Source organism: Pelobates fuscus, chromosome 2, assembly GCF_036172605.1.
Source record: "Pelobates fuscus isolate aPelFus1 chromosome 2, aPelFus1.pri, whole genome shotgun sequence".
NCBI lineage: Eukaryota > Metazoa > Chordata > Amphibia > Anura > Pelobatidae > Pelobates > Pelobates fuscus.
In genome coordinates, this window is record NC_086318.1 from 200,942,352 (window position 1) to 200,962,050 (window position 19,699).

At 44.1% G+C, this 19,699-nt stretch overlaps 1 protein-coding gene across 1 annotated transcript in view; it reads left to right on the top strand.

The window, feature by feature from the left end:
* FAM89A (family with sequence similarity 89 member A) overlaps positions 1 to 19,066 on the top strand; it is a 533,463-nt gene extending 514,397 nt beyond the window's left edge. The window contains exon 4 of the transcript XR_010086609.1: positions 19,055 to 19,066. The gene's annotated coding sequence lies outside the window, so the exon portion shown is untranslated. The remainder of the gene's footprint in view (positions 1 to 19,054) is intronic.
* The last annotated feature ends 633 nt before the right edge of the window (positions 19,067 to 19,699 follow it).

Sequence of the window (19,699 nt, forward strand, 5' to 3'; positions counted from 1 at the left end):
GGTCATTCTGTCTTCCTCACTCTGGTTTTTTTTATAATTACTAAATGCTAACTTTTTGTTTTTTACTATTTTGGCCACATCTGCGGAGTACCACAGTGGTTTCTTGAATTTTTTGCTTTTACTGACAAGCCTAATGCAATTTTCTGTTGCCTTCAGTAGTGCAGCTTTTAAATAATCCCATTTATTTTGGACTCCATTTAAGTTGCTCCAGTCTGATGACTCCTTTATACATATTCTAATTTTAGAAAAGTCTGTTTTTCTAAAGTCTAAAACTTTTGTTTTTGTGTGGTGTGACTCAGTCACTGTTCTTATATTAAACCACACTGACTGATGATCACTGGATCCTAAACTTTCACCTACAGTAATATCTGATACCAAATCTCCATTTGTTAACACTAAATCTAGTATGGCCTCTTTACGAGTTGGCTCCTCAACGACTTGTTTTAGAGACAATCCCAGTAGGGAGTTTAGAATATGTGTGCTTCTGGCACAAGTAGCTATTTTTGTTTTCCAATTCACATCAGGAAGATTAAAGTCACCCATGGTGATAACTTCCCCCTTCATTGTCATTTTAGCTATTTCTTCAACTAGTAGATTATCTAACTCTTAAATTTGTCCTGGGGGCCTATAAATCACACCTACACGAACTACTGTGTGATTACCAAATTCTAACGTAACCCAAATGGACTCTATGTTCGTCTCACTAACCTTTATTAGGCTAGATTTTATGCTATCCTTCACATACAGGGCCACCCCTCCCCCTTTCTTGCCTTCCCTGTCTTTTCTATATAAAGAGTACCCTGGTATTGCTATGTCCCAGTCATTTTTTTCATTATACCATGTCTCAGTAACAGCGACTAAATCTACACTATCAGTTGCCATTATTGCCACAAGTTCATGGATCTTATTCCCTAAACTGCGAGCATTTGTAGACATGACTCTAAGCTTATCATTTTTTAACACACTTGCTACAGGCACCTTCTGTCCTTGTTTTGGGGGACAATTGGATTGATGTTTTATCACCCTTTTGCCCCCCCCTCCTAGTTTAAATACATCTTAGCAAAACCTCTGAACTGCTCACTGAGAACATTTGTTCCCTTTTGAGAAAGATGCAAACCATCTTTTTTGTACAGTTTATTTCCATTCCAAACAGAGCTACCATGAGCAATAAAGCCAAATCCTTTCTCCCGACACCATTCACCAAGCCACAAGTTAAAGTCCCTAATACGCATCCGCCTGTCATTCTGAGTGTTATGCACAGGTAGAACTTCAGAGAATGACAGTGTGGAAGCAACCTGCCGTATATCATTGGCAAAAACACTAAAAACTTCCTTAACCTCTGAAACCTATCATATACTTTAACTCCCAAAGTCTCACCTGTTTCAATTGGCAACAAGAAGAAGGATGGTTTGAGCATACCCAACACACATGCCCCTTCCCTGTCCTGTGGTAACTCCGAATAGGCCTTCTTACCACAGATCCAGTACAAATTTGCTGGGGCTTTCCAACTAGATGTGATAGATAAGTCAAACCACACGTCTTTTAAATTGGCATATCTTGCAAACGGGTTGGATGGTTCTGAGACATTTGAAGCTGACCACCAGGTTGTATTCTTTGTATTATCATCATAAGCTTTTTGCCCTAGACAAGTTAATTCTCCGACAGATGTATTAAACATTATTCATTTCCTTGCTATGCAAACATAACCTATGATGGAGGTTTTTAATCTCCACTCAGATTTACCTCTAACACTCATTTGATAATCAGCTTGTGAAGATATTATTTGTTCAACTGCCTCAGAACCAGACATTACCTCCTTTGCTTCCCAAGGCCATTGGTCTCCCATGTTAGTACCTCCACACACATAGCAGTTGGTCACATTAAGACTACCAGCAATACTTTCAGCTAAATCTATAAACAGGTTTTTAGCATTATGGGGGATCTTATTATCTACACTCATCTCTTCATAAAAAGAATGGAAAACCTGATGAGTTTGGGATGCTACGGTATCGGTCTCTATCCCTATAAACAATATTGTCCCAGGATCTAAACCCATCCCATATATCTGAAACCCAAATAAGTTACCGAACCTATCTAAGAATTGTTCAGGATTATTTATAAGTATATGGACTGGGTTACACTCCATAGACTTACAATATGGTTTGGTAGGCAACTTAGTAACAATCATATCCTTGTCTGCTGTCTGTCCCCAAGTTGCCCACCCCACACAAGACCAATATGGGCAATAATTATAATTCTTATCTGGGCATCTTGGACTTACGTACTTATTTTTACTACTGGGACAAATATATTTATCGTTAGACCCATACGTTCTCTCCCATTTAAGATCCCCACATACATTCCACGGCTTTCTACCCCTTGATATCGCTTTACATGCATCAAATAGCAGAACACCCGAAGAATGTATGGTTTCTAGTACAGTTTTATTTATTAGGGTCCCCTGTGGATCTCCATTCCTGAGGGTCAACCAAATTGTACGGGGTTGATACTCTGGATTGAAGCACTTAGGTTCTCCTACTCCTAAATGGCATACACTATATTCTATACCTAGGTATCTACACCTAGACACATATCCCTTACACTCATATTGTGAATGCCAAATTAGGGTCTGGGAAATATGATTACCTGTTATAGTAGTCTTAATGCAAACCTCACAGCTAGGAGTGTCGTACCTCTACCTTCCTGAATATAAAAAGACACATAAATAAACATTATCAATAACACTTCTTTCGACGTCTTCATCCTCAGTCTTCGTCCGTGCGATGGCACCGCAGCTTCCAGGTGTAAGGGCTGCAGGGAATGGAGTTCTGCTCTTCTTCACAGGGGTCCCTTCGAGACACCCTGGCTTATAATACGTGGGTGAGTGGTCAGGCGTTATTATGGCCGTCAAAAACACTCGCTTACTAATCTCTTTAAATATAATTGTAATCCAAATGTCTCCTCGTCACTCCGACTGAGTCGTGCGCTTTAACCGGATCTTGCAGGGATTCTCTGGATCTGGTGTAACTTGCCAAGAATCTACTGCTGCTGGTTTAACCCTGGAGTGATGAATCCACGGAGTCACTTCAGCCTCCTTTATTGCTGTAGGGGTAGACAAAAGAACAACATAAGGACCCCTCCACTTAGGCCCTAACGGTATACTATTCCACTCTTTAATCCACACTTGATCTCCTGGATGGTAACTATGAACAGGGGGATAAATATTCACAGGTAATCTATCTTGTACCCATTTCTGTACCTCCTCCATAGTTTTACCCAACTCTACAACCTGCTGCCGAGTAATTCCTTCTCCCAACTGACTCAAATCCCCCCTTAAGTTACCAAGTACGGGAGGTGGACACCCATACATGATTTCAAAAGGTGAGAGACCCATCCTTCTGGTAGGTGTACTACGAATACGTAACAGAGCTATAGGCAAAATAACATTCCACTTAAGCTGAGTTTCCTGACACATCTTTGCCAACTGGTTCTTAATAGTTCTATTCATTCTTTCTACTTTACCAGAACTCTGAGGTCTATATGCCGTATGAAGCCTCCACTTTATACCAAGCATATGAGTCAGTTGTTGTAGGCACTGGTGAACAAAGGCTGGACTATTATCCGATCCTATAGAGCATGGTAGTCCATATCGGGGTATTATTTCTCGCAGCAGGAATCGCACAACTTCTCCTGCTTTCTCTGTACGAGTAGGACATGCTTCTACCCAGCCTGAATAGGTGCACACAACTACTAGTAGGTAGCGATGTCCACCAGATTTAGGCATGACTGTATAGTCAATTTGTAGATCGGACATAGGGAGTCCCCCCATATACTGAACTCCTGGTGATTTTACTGGTCCTTGCCTTGCATTATTCTTAGCACATATTACACATCTTCGTACAATGGCTTGAGTCAAGTTGGACAATCTTGGTATGTAGAAATGTTTTCTGAGAGATTCTTCCATACTATCTCTTCCAGAATGTGTCCCGTTGTGATAATTCTGGACAATTTCTACAGCTAGTGATGCTGGAATAACTATTCTCCCATCTTCTAACTGATACCATTTGTTCTCCAGGTACTTTCCAGGTTCAGTCTTTAACCACTCTTCTTCTTGAGCTGTATAAACTGGAGTCCATTGAGACAGTGGAGTCGGTATAAGAGCAGCTATATGTTCCACATATTCCTGTCTTCCTGATTCAGCGGCACGCTTAGCTGCATTATCTGCCATCCGATTTCCTTTGGTTACATCACCATCTCCTCTCAGACGCGCCCGACAATGTATAATACCAACTTCTTTCGGTTCCCATACGGCTTCCAGTAGTTGTAATATTTCAGCTGCGTACTTGATTTCTTTACCCTCTGAATTCAATAGTCCTCTTTCTTTATACAAAGCTCCGTGGGCATGAGTGGTTAAAAACGCATACTTGGAGTCCGTATAGATGTTTACTCTTAAACCTTCAGCCAATTGTAACGCTCTTGTCAGTGCGATTAATTCTGCCTTCTGTGCCGATGTTCCTTTTGACAGTGGCCGAGCTTCTATCACCTTGTCTATCGTTGTTACTGCATATCCTGCATAGCGAATCCCTTCTTTCACATAACTACTGCCGTCCGTATAGTATTGGACATCAGGGTTCTGGATGGGAAAGTCACGAAGATCTGGTCTACTTGAAAATACTTCATCCATCACCTCCAAGCAATCGTGTTGACTTTCAGTAGGTTGTGGTAAAAGGGTAGCTGGATTTAAGGTATTGACAGTCTCTAAATGCACTCTTGGGTTTTCACACAACATAGCTTGATACTTAGTCATGCGGCTGTTACTGAACCAATGATTACCTTTGTAATCTAGCAACGTCTGTACTGCATGCGGGACTCGCACATAGAGTTCTTGACCAAGAGTGAGTTTATCGGCTTCAGCTACCAGCAGGGCGGCTGCAGCTACGGCTCTTAGACAAGGTGGAAGACCACTGGCCACTGCATCCAGTTGTTTAGACATATATGCAACAGGTCTTTGCCATGATCCCAAGTACTGTGTTAATACTCCCACCGCCATTCTTCTCTGCTCGTGTACATATAGGTAGAATGGACGTGTGTGATCAGGTAGACCTAATGCTGGGGCACTCATCAAAGCCTTCTTCACATCTTCAAATGCCTTTTGCTGTTCAGGGGTCCATAGGAAGGGATCGTGTTCTGTACCTTTTATAGCTGCATACAAAGGTTTCGCCAATATCGCATAACTGGGAATCCATATCCTACAGAAGCCTGCTGCCCCCAAGAACTCCCGCACTTGTCTTCTATTCTTGGGTATTGGTATTTGGCATACAGCTTCTTTTCTCTCTGGCCCCATTATCCTTTGACCTTCAGAGATATGGAATCCCAGATACTTGACAGTTGGCTGACACAACTGAGCCTTACTCCTGGACACCTTATACCCTGCCTTCCAGAGAATGTGTAGTAGATCATGTGTTGCTTGCTGACATATTTCTCTTGTAACTGTGGCTATCAACAAATCATCTACATATTGTAATAATACACACTCTCCTGGGATGGACTTCAAATCCAGTAAGTCTTGACTTAAAGCTGATCCAAATAGGGTAGGTGAATTTTTAAACCCTTGGGGCAGTCTTGTCCAAGTCATCTGGCGTTTCGAGCCCGTTACAGCATTTTCCCATTGGAATGCAAAGATACACTGACTTTCTGCAGCAATTCGAAGGCAAAATAAGGCATCTTTGAGATCTAAGACAGTGAAATAGGTAGCCCCGCCCGGAATTAAAGCAAGCAGGTTATACGGATTGGGCACAACTGGATGTATACTTACGACCGCATCATTGACTGCTCTCAAGTCCTGCACAGGGCGATACTCATCTGTACCGGGCTTTTGAACAGGCAGCAATGGGGTGTTCCAGGGGGAAGTACAGAATTTTAGGATACCATACCATATGAACTTATCCAGATACGATTGTATATTCTTCTTAGCCTTTTGCAGGATATGATATTGCCGTAGGCTCACTGGATAGACCCCAAGTTTCAGTTCGATTCAAATTGGTGGAATATTACGAGCAAGTCCTGGTGGGTTGTTCTCTGCCCAAACTCCTGGTATATTGAATAAGGATTCATCACTCTTAGGGTTTTGGCTAGTCAACGCTGTATAAAGTCGCCACTCTTCTTCCTTTGGTACTGATAATGTCATGATACCTGAAGGTCCATTAAACTTTAAAGATGTTGTTCCATTTGGTAGAAACTTTATCTGCGCTTGTAGTTTTGACAACAAATCACGTCCTAACAGTTGGACTGGACATTCAGGCATATAAAGGAATTGATGTTTCACTATGTGGCCTCCCAATGTACAGAGTCGACTTTTAAGAACCGGTTTAGCAGCACTCCTTCCAGTTGCTCCTATTACGGTGATTGTTCTTCCAGATGGAGGAGCAACTAGATCAGTCACCACCGAATGTTCAGCACCAGTATCAATCATGAATGCACTCCTTTTTCCCCCTATTGATACATCGACCATAGGCTCCGCTCGGCCAAGGGGGATGGAGCCCGGTCGGTATCAATAGTCCTCCATGACCGTGTCAGCGAGTCCTACAAAGTCCCTATCTTCTCTATCGCGGGATCTCTGCGCTGTGGGATAATATCTATCTTCTCTAACACTTCCTCTATTGTTACCATTACTCCCTCCGGGACCTCCTCTACCTCTCGCTCTGCCTATATAATTACCATATCCTACCCTGGGTCGGTCTCTCTCATACTGTTCCCTTTGTGGACACTCACTTATCCAATGCCCTTCTTCCTTACAGTATGCGCACTGATTCCTACTCAGGGGTTCCCTATTCCATCTACTATCGCCTCTATCCGTTCCCCTATATACTTCCATTTCCCTTCTGTCTACGCCTGCGATCGCTACCGCTAGCATATCCGCTTCTTTACGCATTTTGCGCTCTTCCTCTTTCTTGTTCATATATACTTTATTCGCTACCTCCATTAGTTGGGTTATGGACATCCCTACAAACCCTTCTAACTTTTGTAGCTTGCGCTTAATATCTCCGTAGGCTTGGCTGACAAAGGCAGAGTTAACCATCCGGGAATTCTCAGGGGCTTCCGGATTAAAGGGGGTATACAAGCGGTATGCCTCCAATAATCGGTCATAAAAGACACTGGGCGATTCATCACTTTTCTGTAGCACCTCAGCCGTCTTAGACATATTAATAGCTTTCTTTCCTCCTGCTTTCATGCCAGCAATAATAGCGTCTCTATAAGCTTTTAAATGAATCATATCTGCGCCATTGACATTCCACTCTGGATCAGTGTTCGGATAATGAGTTGCGGCCCATGCTGCTGGGTTGGCTTGATTTAGTGCACGGGCCTCTTCTTCCAGCGCTTTAATTGCCGCTTGGTTTATCCTAGTCCTTTCCTCGTTATTAAATAATGTCATTAATAATTGCTGGCAATCAGCCCAAGTAGGATTGTGTGTCTGGACTATCGAGGTGAACAGATCGGTCATGGCTTGAGGCTTATCGGTGTATGAGGAGTTATGGGTCTTCCAATTAAAGAGATCAGTAGTCGTAAAGGGGACGTATACAAAGACTGGGTCAGCGTATTGTATCTGGCCGTCATCGTTAAGGTGTGTCGAGCCAGGAGTCAATCGAAGTGGCATTTGATAATGTCGGGGTTGGAGAGTACCGGTCAGTTGTCGTGTTAATATAGGGCTTCGTTGAGGTGCGTCGGTTAGGGGTTCCAATCGAGGGGTAGTAAGGCATGGGGATGGGGAAGCTTTACTATGGGGAAGGTTGGTGAATAAAATATTCCGGGCCCGGCTAGGGGAAGCCTAACCGGAAGCTAGATATGGCACCAAATCAGGATATGTGGGGTTAACGGAAGTAGGTACCGGAAGGGGAGGTTTTGTAACAAGGGGGCTGGATTCTGAGCTGGAGGAGGAAGTAGATGGGGACAACGGGGAAAGGGGTGTAACGTTTCCAGCAGCACCTCCTCTTCCTCTTCCTGTGGAGGAGGAGTAAGGGGGCGGCATAGGGATCTTGGACTCAGGGGGCGTGTCCAAAATGGGTGTAATCATGGCCCTAGTGGACAAGCGAGTCCTGGCCACCATGAGGCGACATTGCTCCTCGTGGCATACTCGGATCCATCTTGGCAAGTCATTTACGGCCTGCCTCCAACAATCAATATATGGAAACTGGCCGTAAAGTTCAGGCCTACCTGATACAGCCACGTGTACACGCTGTACCAGATTAGTATCCAAACTGCCACATGGTGGCCATGCGGCAACCAAAGTAGGCCATTCCCTATTACATAATGTTATCAAGCGTGCTGGAGACATTTTTACCCCAAAATCACATTTTGTATATCCCTTTTTACATTTTTTTAACATGCATCCTAAGGGATCCAAAATCATCGAATCTGACGTTCCCATACTTAACAATGGAGCGTCGTTTCCAACGGATACTATACACACACTCTATCAACGGTCACACCCGTTCCCTCGGCAACAGCACCACGTGGTACAGTTACTAAGTGAAACGCACACAACAAAACACCCAGGGAATTCCCGTACACACACAGCTGTTACACCAGTCACTAAATAACTAATACTGTGCCCTTTGGCGAAACTATACAGTCACCCACGATATAATTCCCTATATTTAAATTACCCGTCTATAACATACCCCAGTAACATCGTCTTTACAAACAGTAGTTACAGTACGGTTAGCATAGGTTAAAGTACAATTTAAAGTCACAGTACAATTAATAGTGGTTATGGTGTTAGACATGCAATATAGACGACAATTATTAGTACTTATTTACAGTGTCAGTAATTATACATGGTTATGGTACCGTGCGCTATAATACAGTTACACACTATTCACACTCCCACTAGACGGCAGAGCTCACGCTATCTAGCAAGATATACACGCTACTAAAACAATCTTTAACACATATACAATTCCCAACTAATCTATTGGCCAGTACCTTGATGGACTACCTAAAACTATCTACATCCGTTTTGGTTAGCCACACTGCCCAAGCACCACATATAACGAACTAGAGGGCGGAATTTACAACAGTACCCTCTTAGTCTAATTACTCTATCAAAAATCTAGTGGGTTCCAAATTTACACGCCTTCCCACTTAGCCAAGATAGGTTGAGATCTAGCCAACCGAATTTACATAGGCGCCGCTTAGTCTCCCGGTCCCTCCGACCTAGCGAACGTAATATACACCCTAGAACGCTAGTCTAGACAAGACACCGGTGTCCGGCTAGGGCTATTTACACAGGACCCCGCCTGACTCCATACCAAAATTAAACGGGCTTACTAAAGAGCGTTTAATTGAGCGGTGCGCCTTCGCTCCTTCCCTCCACTGGAGGGGGCCAATTCCATACACAAATAACCCCTTATGGGCCTACCGCACAATCGGTATCCAGAACCCCTAGTGGGTCCGCCGTCTAAAACAGCGGTCGTCTTACCTCCTCGTTCCTGAACCTGAGTTCACACTCATCGACGGGGACACCCCAGCACTTACTACGTAGAGGCCGATGATCTCCTGGACAACAGACCAGTGGCGCTGAGACGAAGGGAGGTCCACGCAGAAGTTCAGGGGTGCAGCCGTAGAGAACGTGGGCAAAGATAGACCGTCTAACGCTTCTGCTTCTCAGCTACCGTTGAACGATGAGCTTCCCGGCCAATGCACCAAATGATACCGGAGAAACTGACGGAAGCCAAGCACAGAGAGATGGACACAGGTTTCTTCAGGAAGGAAGAGATTCTTTATTCGGTTCACCGATCGGGACTCAGAGGGACTAATGTCACCAAAATACAACAAGTTCTGAGCCCCGGACAATTGTGTAGGCTCCTTATATAGGCATATAAATCCTCCCATAATAAGCTCCACCCACACATTCTCTTAACCAATCAAAACGAACAAGAACTAACTTCCTGTTTGACCGCATGGCTTGTCCAGCATAATGGAGGAGGGGAATACTATATCCGGTATTCTCGCACATGCTCCGTACACTACTGATCGTATCTTTGCCACGTGCAACCAACCGACCGATACACCAGTATATGCACGTACACATGCCACGTGGTAATCTCGGCCTACTAAATTTATTTTTACAGAGATTCCACCACACAGGGAGAGGGGAATAACTTTCATTACATTACATGCATACACTAGTAAACACACTCTGCATTCATTACACTGACACACACTCTGCATCCACTACACTAACACACACACTGCATTCACTACACTAACACACACTGTATTCACTACACTAACACACACACACTGCATCCACTACATTAACACACTGTATTCACTACACTAACACACACACTGTATTCACTACACTAACACACACTGCATCCACTACACTAACACACACACTGTATTCACTACACTAACACACACTCTGGATCCACTACACTAAAACACATACTGTATTCACTACACTAACACACACACTGCATCCACTACACTAACACACACACTGCATCCACTACACTAACACACAAACTGCATTCATTACACTGACACTCACTCTGCATTCACTACACTAACACACACACTGCATTCACTTCACTAACACACACTGCATTCACTACACTAACACACACACTGCATCCACTACACTAACACACACTGTATTCACTACACTAACACACACTGTGTTCACTACACTGACACACACTCAACATCCACTACACTAACACACGCTGCATTCATTACACTGAAACACACACTGCATCCACTCCACTAACATACACTCTTCATCCACTACACTGACACACACTCTGCATTCATTACACTAACACACACTCTGCATCCACTCCACTGACACACACTCTGCATCCACTACACTGACACACACTCTGCATTCATTACACTGACACACACTCTGCATCCACTACACTTACACACACACTGCATGTAGGAATCTAGTGTATGCATAGGGGATCCAGAGTGTGTATATCAGAAATGTAGTGTGTAGGTGATGCAGTGTTTGTGTAGAGCATCTAGTGTGTGTTCGAAGGACCCAGAGTGTGTATAGGAGATGTACAAGGAGTGCAGAATTATTAGGCAAATGAGTATTTTGACCACATCATCCTCTTTATGCATGTTGTCTTACTCCAAGCTGTATAGGCTCGAAAGCCTACTACCAATTAAGCATATTAGGTGATGTGCATCTGTGTAATGAGAAGGGGTGTGGTCTAATGACATCAACACCCTATATCAGGTGTGCATAATTATTAGGCAACTTCCTTTCCTTTGGCAAAATGGGTCAAAAGAAGGACTTGACAGGCTCAGAAAAGTCAAAAATAGTGAGATATCTTGCAGAGGGATGCAGCACTCTTAAAATTGCAAAGCTTCTGAAGCGTGATCATCGAACAATCAAGCGTTTCATTCAAAATAGTCAACAGGGTCGCAAGAAGCGTATGGAGAAACCAAGGCGCAAAATAACTGCCCATGAACTGAGAAAAGTCAAGCGTGCAGCTGCCAAGATGCCACTTGCCACCAGTTTGGCCATATTTCAGAGCTGCAACATCACTGGAGTGCCCAAAAGCACAAGGTGTGCAATACTCAGAGACATGGCCAAGGTAAGAAAGGCTGAAAGATGACCACCACTGAACAAGACACACAAGCTGAAACGTCAAGACTGGGCCAAGAAATATCTCAAGACTGATTTTTCTAAGGTTTTATGGACTGATGAAATGAGAGTGAGTCTTGATGGGCCAGATGAATGAGCCCGTGGCTGGATTGGTAAAGGGCAGAGAGCTCCAGTCCGACTCAGACGCCAGCATGGTGGAGGTGGAGTACTGGTTTGGGCTGGTATCATCAAAGATGAGCTTGTGGGGCCTTTTCGGGTTGAGGATGGAGTCAAGCTCAACTCCCAGTCCTACTGCCAGTTTCTGGAAGACACCTTCTTCAAGCAGTGGTACAGGAAGAAGTCTGCATCCTTCAAGAAAAACATGATTTTCATGCAGGACAATGCTCCATCACACGCGTCCAAGTACTCCACCGCGTGGCTGGCAAGAAAGGGTATAAAAGAAGAAAATCTAATGACATGGCCTCCTTGTTAACCTGATCTGAACCCCATTGAGAACCTGTGGTCCATCATCAAATGTGAGATTTACAAGGAGGGAAAACAGTACACCTCTCTGAACAGTGTCTGGGAGGCTGTGGTTGCTGCTGCACGCAATGTTGATGGTGAACAGATCAAAACACTGACAGAATCCATGGATGGCAGGCTTTTGAGTGTCCTTACAAAGAAAGGTGGCTATATTGGTCACTGATTTGTTTTTGTTATGTTTTTGAATGTCAGAAATGTATATTTGTGAATGTTGAGATGTTATATTGGTTTCACTGGTAAAAATAAATAATTGAAATGGGTATATATTTGTTTTTTGTTAAGTTGCCTAATAATTATGCACAGTAATAGTCACCTGCACACACAGATATCCCCCTAAAATAGCTATAACTAAAAACAAACTAAAAACTACTTCCAAAAATATTCAGCTTTTATATGAATGAGTTTTTTGGGTTCATTGAGAACATGGTTGTTGTTCAATAATAAAATTAATCCTCAAAAATACAACTTGCCTAATAATTCTGCACTCCCTGTAGTGATTGTGTGTGTGCATGTATAGAGGATTCAGAGTGTATATAGGGATCGAGTGTGTGTATGTGTGTAGATGATCCAGAGTTAGGTAAGGGATTGTGGTGGAATCTCGGTGAAAATAAATTTAGTAGGCCGAGATTACCACGTGGCATGTGTATGTGCATATACTGGTGTATCGGTCGGTTGGTTGCACGTGGCAAAGATACAATCAGTAGTGTACGGAGCATGTGCGAGAATACAGGATGTAGTATTCCCCTCCTCCATTGTGCTGGGCAAGCCATGTGGTCAAACAGGAAGTTAGTTCTTGTTCGATTGATTGGGTAAGAGTATGTGTGGGTGGAGCTGATTATGGGTGGAGTTACATGCCTATATAAGGAGCCTACACTATTGTCCGGGGCTCAGATCCCATAATTCACCCATAATCAGCTCCACCCACACATACTCTTACCCAATCAATCGTGTATATTTCGTTCGCTAGGTCGGAGGGACCGGGAGACTAAGCGGCGCCTGTGTAAATTCGGTTCGCTAGATCTCAACCTATCTTGGCTAAGTGGGAAGGCGTGTAAATTTGGAACCCACTAGAGTAAATAGACTAAAAGGGTGCTGTTGTAAATTCCGCCCTCTAGTTCGCTATATGTGCTGCTTGGGCAGTGTGGCTAACCAAAACGTATGTAGATAGTTTTAGGTAGTCCATCAAGGTACTGGCCAATAGATTAGTTGGGAATTGTAAAAGTGTTAAAGATTGTTGTAGTAGCGTGTATATCTTGCTAGATAGCGTGAGCTCTGCCGTCTAGCGAAAGTGTGAATAGTGTGTAACTGTATTATAGCGCACGGTACCATAACCATGTATAATTACTGATACTGTGAATAAGTACTAATAACTGTCGTCTATGTTGTATGTTTAACACCATAACCATTACTAATTGAACAGTGACTTTAAATTGTACTCTAACCAATGCTAACCGTACTATAACTACTGTTTGTAAAGACGATGTTACTGGGGTATGTTATAGACGGGTAATTCAGATATAGGGAATTATAGCGTGGGTGACCGTATAGTTTCGCCAAAGGGCACAGTATTAGTTACTTAGTGACTGGTGTAACAGCTGTGTGTGTACGGGAATGTTTTGTTGTATGCGTTTCGCTTAGTAACTGTACCACGTGGTGCTGTTGCCGAGGGAACGGGTGTGACCGTTGGAAGAGTGTTTGTTTAGTTTCTGTTGGAGATGACGCTTCATTGTTAAGTATGGGTGCGTCAGATTCAACAGTTTTGGATCCCTTATGATGTATGTTAAAACACTTTAAAAAGGGATATACTGTATGTGATTTTGGGGTAAAGATGTCTCCAGCACGCCTGACTACTTTATGTCGTAGGGAATGGCCTACTTTGGTTGCCGCATGGCCACCATGTGGCAGTTTGGATACTAATCTGGTACAGCGTGTACACGTGGCTGTATCAGGTAGGCCTGAACTTTACGGCCAGTTTCCATATATTGACTGTTGGAGGCAGGCCGTAAATGACTCGCCAAAATGGATCCGAGTAGGCCACGAGGAACAATGTCGCCTCATGGTGGCCAGGACTCGCTTGTCCACTAAGGCCGTAATCACGCCCATTTTGGACACGCCCCCTGAGTCTGAGATCCCCATGCCGCCCCCTTACTCCTCCTCCACCGGAAGAGGAAGAGGAAGTGCTGTTGGAAACGCTCCTCCCCTTGCCCCGCTGTCCCCACCTACCCCTTCCTCTAGCTCAGAGCCCAACCCCCTTGTTTTAAACCCTCCCCTTCCGGTACCTACCTCCGTTAACTCCACCTACTTAGATTTGGCACCATATCTAGTTTCTGGTCAGTCTCCTCCTAGCCCGGCCCGGAATATTTTACTTACCAACCTTCCCCTTAGTAAAGCGTCTCCATCCCCTTGTCTTACTACCCCTCGACCAGAACCCCTAACTGACGTATCTCAACGAAGCCCCATACTAACCCGACAAATGACTGGTACCCTACAACCCCGACATTATCAGATGCCTCTTCGATTGACTCCTGGCCCGACACATATTAACGGTGACGGCCAGATACAATATGCTGATCCAGTCTTCGTCTATGTCCCTTTTACAACCACTGATCTATTTAATTGGACCCATAACTCCTCTTACACCGAAAAGCCTCAAGCAATGACGGATTTGTTTACCTCTATAGTCCAGACACATAATCCCACTTGGGCTGATTGCCAGCAATTGTTGATGACATTGTTTAATAATGAGGAAAGGACAAGGATAAATCAAGCGACAATTAAAGCGCTGGAAGAAGTGGCCCGTACACAAAATCAGGCCAACCCAGCAGCATGGGCCGCAGCCCATTATCCAAACACCGATCCAAATTGGAATGTCAATGGCGCAGACATGGTCCATTTAAAAGCTTACAGGGACGCTATTATTGCTGGCATGAAAGCTGGAGGGAAGAAGGCGATTAACATGTCTAAGACGGCTGAGGTATTACAGAAATGTGATGAATCGCCCAGTGTCTTTTATGACCGATTATTGGAGGCATACCGTTTGTACACCCCCTTTAATCCGGAGGCTCCTGAGAATTCCCAGATGGTTAACTCTGCCTTTGTCAGCCAAGCCTACAGAGATATAAAGCGCAAGCTGCAGAAGTTAGAGGGGTTCGTAGGGATGTCTATGACCCAACTCATGGAGATAGCCAATAAAGTATACATGAATAGGGAGACAGAGACAAAGAAGGAGGAAGAGCGTAAGATGCGTAGAAAAGCAGATATGCTAGCGGTAGCCATCGCAGGCGTAGATAGAAGGGAAAAGGAAGTGTATAGGGGAACGGATAAAGGCGAGAGTAAATGGAATAGGGAACCCTTGAGTAGGAATCAATGAACGTATTGTAGGGAAGAAGGGCATTGGAGAAGTGAGTGTCCACAAAGGGAACAGTATGAGAGAGACAGACCTAGGGCAGGATATAGTAATTATAGAGGCAGAGCGAGAGGTAGAGGAGGTCCTGGAGGGAATAGTGGTAATAATAGAGGAAGTGTTAGTGGAGACAGGTACTATCCAGCAGCGCAGAGACCCCGCGATAGAGAAGATAGGGACTTTGTGGGGTTGGCTGACACAGTCATGGAGGACTATTGATACCGACCGGACTCCATCCCCCTTGGCCGAGCGGAGCCTATGGTCGTTGTAGCAATAGGGGGAAAAAGGAGTGTTTTCATGATTGATACTGGTGCTGAACATTCGGTGGTGACTGACCTAGTTGCTCCTCCATCTGGAAGAACTATCACCGTAATAGGAGCAACTGGAAGGAGTGCTGCTAAACCGGTTCTTAAAAGTCGACTCTGTACATTGGGAGGCCACGTAGTGAAACATCAATTCCTTTATATGCCTGAATGTCCAGTCCAACTGTTAGGACGTGATTTGTTGTCAAAATTACAAGCACAGATAACGTTTCTACCTAATGGAACAACATCTTTAAAGTTCAATGGACCTTCAGGTATAATGACAATATCAGTACCAAAGGCAGAAGAGTGGCGACTTTATACAGTGTTGACTAGCCAAAACCCTAAGAGTGATGAATCCTTGTTCAATATACCAGGAGTGTGGGCAGAGAACAACCCACCGGGACTTGCTCGTAATATTCCACCAGTTCGAATCGAACTGAAACTTGGAGTTTATCCAGTGAGCTTAAGACAATATCATATCCCACAAAAGGCCAAGAAGAATATACAATCATATTTGGATAAGTTCATAAGGTATGGTATCCTAAAATTCTGTACTTCCCCCTGGAACACCCCATTGTTGCCTGTTCAAAAGCCCTGTACAGATGAGTATCGCCCTGTGTAGGACTTGAGAGCAGTCAATGATGCGGTCGTAAGTATACACCCAGTTGTGCCCAATCCATATAACCTGCTTGCTTTAATTCCCGGGCGGGGCTACCTATTTTACTGTCCTAGATCTCAAAGATGCCTTCTTTTGCCTTCGAATTGCTGCGGAAAGCCAGTGTATCTTCGCATTCCAATGGGAAAATGCTGTAACGGGCTCGAAGCGCCAGATGACTTGGACAAGGCTGCCCCAAGGGTTTAAAAATTCACCTACCCTATTTGGATCAGCTTTAAGTCAAGACTTACTGGATTTCAAGTCCATCCCAGGAGAGTGTGTACTATTGCAATACGTAGATGATTTGTTGATAGCGGCAGTTACAAGTGAAATATGTCAGCAAGCAACACATGATTTACTACACATTCTCTGGAAGGCAGGATACAAGGTGTCCAGGAAGAAAGCTCAGTTGTGTCAGCCAACTGTCAAGTATCTGGGATTCCATATATCTGAAGGTCAAAGGATAATGGGGCCAGAGAGAAAAGAAGCTGTATGCCTAATACCAATACCCAAGAATAGAAGACAAGTGCAGGAATTCTTGGGGGCAGCAGGCTTCTGTAGGATATGGATTCCCAGTTATGCGATATTGGCGAAACCTCTTTATGCAGCTATAAAAGGTACAGAACACGATCCCTTCCTGTGGACCCCTGAACAGCAAAAGGCATTTGAAGATGTGAAGAAGGCTTTGATGAGTGCCCCAGCATTAGGTCTACCTGATCATACACGCCCATTCTACTTATATGTACACGAGCAAAGAAGAATGGCTGTGGGAGTATTGACACAGTACTTGGGATCATGGCAACGACCTGTTGCATATATGTCTAAACAACTGGATGCAGTGGCCATTGGTCTTCCACCTTGTCTAAGAGCCGTAGCTGCTGCCGCCCTGCTGGTAGCCGAAGCTGATAAACTCACTCTGGGTCAGGAACTCTATGTGCGAGTCCCGCACGCAGTACAAACGTTGCTAGACTATAAAGGCAATCATTGGTTTAGTAACAGCCGCATGACTAAGTATCAAGCTATGTTGTGTGAGAACCTGAGAGTGCACCTAGAGACTGTTAACACCTTAAATCCAGCTACCCTTTTGCCACAACCTACTGAGAGTCAACATGATTGCCTGGAGGTGATGGATGAAGTGTTCTCAAGTAGACCAGACCTTCGTGACTTTCCCATTCAGAGCCCTGATGTCCAGTACTATACGGACGGCAGTAGTTATGTGAAAGAAGGGATTCGCTATGCAGGATATGCAGCAACAACCATAGACAAGGTGATAGAAGCTCAGCCATTGTCAAAAGGAACATCGGCACAGAAGGCAGAACTAATTGCACGCACACGAGCGTTACAATTGGCTGAAGGTTTAAGAGTGAACATCTACACGGATTCCAAGTATGCGTTTTTAACCACTCATGCCCACGGAGCTTTGTATAAAGAAAGAGGATTATTGAACTCAGAGGGTAAAGAAATCAAGTACGCAGCTGAGATATTACAACTACTGGAATCCGTGTGGGAACCGAAAGAAGTTGGTATCATACATTGTCGGGCGCATCTGAAAGGAGATGGTGATGTAACCAAAGGAAATCAGATGGCAGATAATGCAGCTAAGCGTGCCGCTGAATCAGGAAGACAGGAGTATGTGGAACATATAGCCGCTCTTATACCGACCCCACTGTCTCAATGGACTCTACTTTATACAGCTCAAGAAGAAGAGTGGTTAAAGACTGAAGCTGGCTAGTGAAGCTTTCACTAGCTGTAGAAATTGTCCAGAACTATCATAACGGGACACATTCTGGAAGAGATAGTATGGAAGAATCTCTCAGGAAACATTTCTACATACCAAGATTGTCCAACTTGACTCAAGCCATTGTACGAAGATGGGTGATATGTGCCAAGAATAACGCAAGGCAAGGACCAGTGAAATCACCGGGAGTCCAGTATATGGGGGGACTCCCTATGTCCGATCTTCAAATAGACTATACGGTAATGCCTAAATCCGGTGGACAACGCTACCTACTAGTAGTTGTGTGTACCTACTCAGGTTGGGTAGAAGCATGTCCTACTCGTACAGAGAAAACAGGAGAAGTTGTGCGATTACTGTTGCGAGAAATAATACCCCGATATGGACTACCATGTTCTATAGGATCGGATAATGGTCCAGCCTTTGTTCACCAGTGCCTACAACAACTGACTCATATGCTTGGTATTAAGTGGAAGATTCATACGGCATATAGACCTCAGAGCTCTGGGAAAGTAGAAAGGATGAACAGAACTATTAAGAACCAATTGGCAAAGATGTGTCAAAAGACTCAGCTTAAGTGTATAGCTCTGTTGCGTATTCGTAGTACACCTACCAGAAGGATGGGTCTCTCACCTTTTGAAATCATGTATGGGCGTCCACCTCCCGTACTTGGTAACTTAAGGGGGGATTTGAGTCATTTGGGAGAAGGAATTACCCGGCAGCAGGTTGTAGAGTTGGGTAAAACTATGGAGGAGGTACAGAAATGGGTACAAGATAGATTACCTGTGAATATTTATCCCCCTGTTCATAGTTATCATCCAGGAGATCAAGTATGGATAAAAGAGTGGAACAGTGTACCGTTGGGGCCTAAGTGGAGGGGTCCTTATGTTGTTCTTTTGTCTACCCCTACAGCTATAAAGGTGGCCGAAGTGACTCCGTGGATTCATCACTCCAGGGTTAAACCAGCATCAGTAGATTCTTGGCAAGCTACACCAGATCCAGAGAATCCCTGCAAGATCCGGTTAAAGCGCACGACTCAGTCGGAGTGACGAGGAGATATCGGGATTCCAAGTGTGATTAAAGAGATCAGCAAGTAAGTGTTTTGACGGCCATAATAAAGCCTGACCACTTACCCACGTGACATAGCCAGAGTGTCTTGAAGGGACCTCTGTGAAGGGAAGAGAGGACCTGCAGAACTCCATTCCTTGCAGCCCTTACATCCTGGAAGCTGAGGTGCCATCACACGGACGAAGAATGAGGATGAAGACGTCAAGAGAAATGCACCTGATAATGTATATATTTGTGTTTTTTAATTATTCAGGAAGGTAGAGGTACCGACACACCTAGCTGTGAGGTTTGCATTAAGACTACTATAACAGGTAATCATATTTCCCAGACCCTTATTTGGCAGTCACAATATGAGTGTAAAGGATATGTATCTAGGTGTAGATACTTA